We start from the raw sequence: 3,674 nt of genomic DNA, 5'->3' as shown, positions 1-3,674 counted from the left end.
GAGCCTGTCATCTCAACAGGAGCAACATTTCTCAAACAAAACTGATGGCTAATAATACACATTAGCCTTATAGACGGGATGGAGCAGGCGAGAGCACTAAGCTGGTGTCTCTGGGGAAGGTTTGGTTTTGGAGGCCAGATTTTAACTACAACTTGAACGATGGACTCTGCAATAAACAAAGTGAAAGTGGCATTTCAGATGGCTGAGCCAAAAGCAATGCTAAAAGTTCAATTTCTCAACTAGTTATTCAACAAATCCTTTGAATTTGGCATTATAAAGTTGTGACAATGACCAAGTATCCTAATGATCTCACATAAAACACTTCTTCCTGTCTTACAGGTAAGAATGCAGCTTTCACAGAAGCAAGCAGGGAACAGACCTGTACCCAATGCCACTCCTCTGTGTAGGAGCCCGCTCCGCGGCTCTGCAGGTGAGGAGCCATGGCCATCAGATCAGCTGCGGCACGAGTAATGGACACTTTCCTCGTCTTCAATCACTTTACCTCCTGAAGGTAAAGCTAGAATCGGAAAAGCCAAAATAAAAAATGTCCCAAGACCCGGAAGACTCACACTTGCCAGGGGACAAGCGTGCCCTTTGGAGGCCGGTCTCCTTGTCCTACTCCAGACAAGGTGGCTGCCGACGCCCCTAGAGCCTGGGCAGATCCAATCCCGTCATACAACCGTGCAGAGCCACCCCACTGCCGAGGTTCTTGTCCACAGCTAAGATCACAGGCACAGCCTCATGGCAGCATGCATGGCGTGAAGGGGACCGGCCTTGCTCACTGCCCATTGCCGTTCCACCACTGTGGTTACTGCCAGCATTTTCATCTTGGAGACAAGAAGAAACCCCGGGCTTCTTGGAAGTTCACCTGGCTAGTAGCTGCGGTGCTTACTGAACTTTTTGTCTTGTCACCTCCATGTCCCACCCTGGGGACAAAGGACTGCGATGTGATGCCTGGAAGCAGCATTGTCTGTCCCTCCACGCCTTCCAAACCTCTTCTTCTCCCTGACTCAAGCTCCGATATGTCAGGTAGGGGTATTTACATGTTTATGGAGCGATGGAAAAAACGCTTTCCCAGGATGCGGTTACTTTATTCTTCTTTCCATCTGGACATGTGGGGAATGATCACATTTATCCCATGTAGCATTTTGAGGACATGCAAGTGGATTGTTTAAACACACATTTTAAGATGCATTTGTTTATGTATCAAACATATTTACAGAGAGCCTAGTAGGGGCGTGGAATAATGTTAGCCAAGGTGCGAGAGTGAACATAACAGCTTTTCTTTCTCTCCCAAGCAGCACAGTTAAGCAGAGGAGGCGCAGGTCGTACATTTGCACAAAGAAACACGCATGTTGTGAATGGGCGAGCGTGGGGGAAGAGGAGCATGAGTGTCTCATTTGATTTTCATCATTGGGATACTTGTTTTTGAGAAAGTGATGTTTAAACTAAGATCCAAAGGGGCGTTGGGATGCATCCAAGCAAAGGGACGGGGGTGGCACATTCCAGAGAGGTGGGAACCCATGTGGTGGAAGCAGAGCAGGGGAGGACGTGGGTGTGGCATGTGTCCTGCACGGCCACAGAGAGAACGTGGCTTTTATTGTAAAAGCAGAGGGAAGCTGCTGAATGATCCTGTGATGGCATAACTTGTCTCTCCTACTAGACTGTGAACCCCGCAAGGCCAGAAACCCACATGAACATGGTGTTGCCCCTCCCACAGCAGCAGATACTGTGATTTGCTAACTAAATATTTGCTAACTAGAATGTCCTAAGTTAGAGATAGCAAGGGTGCTGTCTGAGGTCTTTCACTCAAGCTTTGCTGCAACTCAGAAGGTCCTCGAGCTGCGAGAAGAATAGAATGTTAACTTTGTTCCATCGAGCCAGGTAGGTTTTAAAAGTAGGGATCCCTGGGTGGCGCAGCGGTTTAGCGCCTGCCTTTGGCCCAGGGCGCGATCCTGGAGACCCGGGATCGAATCCCACGTCGGGCTCCCGGTGCATGGAGCCTGCTTCTCTCTCTGCCTCTCTCTCTCTCTCTCTCTGTGACTATCATAAATAAATAAAAATTAAAAAAAAAATTAAAAAAATAAAAAATAAAAAATAAAAGTAAAGGCAAAAGCTCACCCAAGACAGTCTGTGTGTGTATCTGAGGAACGATGAACAACATGTTCTGTTTCCCTCCTTTTGAAGGACTTCAGATTTGTTTCTTCTTGTTCCCTCTGGGGTTTTCAAGATATTACATGGAGCTGGTGAATGTTTCACATCGTGCTTGGTGGTCACTTCACAGAAAGAAATGCACAGAAACACCCCAGGGCACGGGGCCTGATGTTGGGGTCACGGACCGGCGCCTCGTGGAGCAGGTGCCCATCTCCTCCCATCACGAAGGTGGGAATAGAGGGGAGTCCCCAGAAAGTGGTCCCCAAGCACTCGCTTCCCTCTCCTTTGCATTTGGCGTTTTCCACCCAAGAAGGGTCATGTGGTATCTCCCACAGTAGGGTCTTTAAACATGATGAGAAGCTCAAATCTCATCGTGTTTTATATGTGGTACCACAAAGTATTTCTTGATGAATACACCCTTTTGTAAATTCTATTATTATTATTATTATTATTATTATTATTATTTTAGAGAGGGAGTGAGAGAGATGGTGGAAGAGGCAAAGGGAGAGAGAAAATCCCAAGCCGACTCCTCATTCCGCGTGGAGCCCCATGCAGGCTCGATCTCATAACCCTGAGGTCACGACTTGACCAGAAATCAAGAGTCGGAGGCTTAACGGACCGAGCCCCCCAGGCACCCCTGTACACTCGCTATTATAATAATGAGGCATAAAAATGGGTTTGACACAAAATTCTCTCCGAGTAGTCTCTCTGAGTCTGTTCCTCTCTATCTCGAGTAAAAAATGCGAGGGGTTTTTTGTTTGGCTTTTCCTCCATGTGAGAAGGGCCTTATTGTGAGAGTATTTTTAGTGTGGTCATTTGGGGAGGAGGGGTTCTGGGGAGTAAGGGGAACAGGACGGCGATACTGAAGAAGAGCGAACGTCTTAGGGTACTAGGATTCTGTGGGTGCGCGGGGCCTTCTGTGTCGGGGAAAGCACACGCGGGTGTGGCTGACCCCGGAGGAGCGGACAGGGTGGCGCGGAGGCCACCGCAGGGAGCGCGTCCTGATGGAGGGCCCGCCTCTGTGCGTGGACCCCGGGGCCCACGTGGGCAATTTTAAGCCACTGTGACTGTTCTCGCTTGTCAGGCTCTGGCAGTGACCGGACTCGGAGGGACCAGGCTGGGGTTCTCTGCCCAGTGACGTTACAGCAGGAACACAACGGCAGGACAGCAACTCGCTGGCCGACTGTCGACTTTTATCATCAGGAGGGCATGGAAAGTGGTGCTTCCACCTTTTCTGCGCATTTATGGGGGCGTCTGGTTTTCTCCAGGGAATCCAGCCGACACTCCGTGTGAAGGGAAAAGCACGACAGCATCGAAGGCCGAGACCGCTGGGCTGGTGGACGCCAGCCACTCTGCTCCCGGGCTTCCCCAGGAGGTCTGGACAGAGCGTGCTTCCTCACACGTTAGCTGAAAATGAGCCTTTTATCATGCTTTACAGCCATATGGGTGAACTTCCCACTAGCGTGTGTATTGCGGTATATTTGCTGTAAACATAGTTTTGTCAAAGCAGTGCAGTTGCA

The 3,674-nt window shown here is 49.5% G+C and overlaps 1 long non-coding RNA gene across 2 annotated transcripts; it reads left to right on the top strand.

Moving 5' to 3' along the window:
• Nucleotides 1-346: 346 nt before the first annotated feature.
• On the top strand, nucleotides 347-3,398 carry LOC129516576 (uncharacterized). Of its 2 annotated transcripts, none has more exons than XR_008665790.1 (3): nucleotides 347-1,884; nucleotides 2,188-2,357; nucleotides 3,239-3,398. It is a non-coding gene; the product is annotated as an uncharacterized LOC129516576 (long non-coding RNA). The 2 variants fall into 2 exon arrangements; XR_008665789.1 differs by lacking the exon at nucleotides 3,239-3,398 and adding an exon at nucleotides 2,624-2,805.
• Nucleotides 3,399-3,674: the final 276 nt, after the last annotated feature.

This window comes from Nyctereutes procyonoides, unplaced genomic scaffold (assembly GCF_905146905.1).
Source record: "Nyctereutes procyonoides isolate TBG_1078 unplaced genomic scaffold, NYPRO_anot_genome, whole genome shotgun sequence".
NCBI classification, from domain to species: Eukaryota; Metazoa; Chordata; class Mammalia; order Carnivora; family Canidae; genus Nyctereutes; species Nyctereutes procyonoides.
This window is presented reverse-complemented; position numbering and strand designations above follow the sequence as displayed.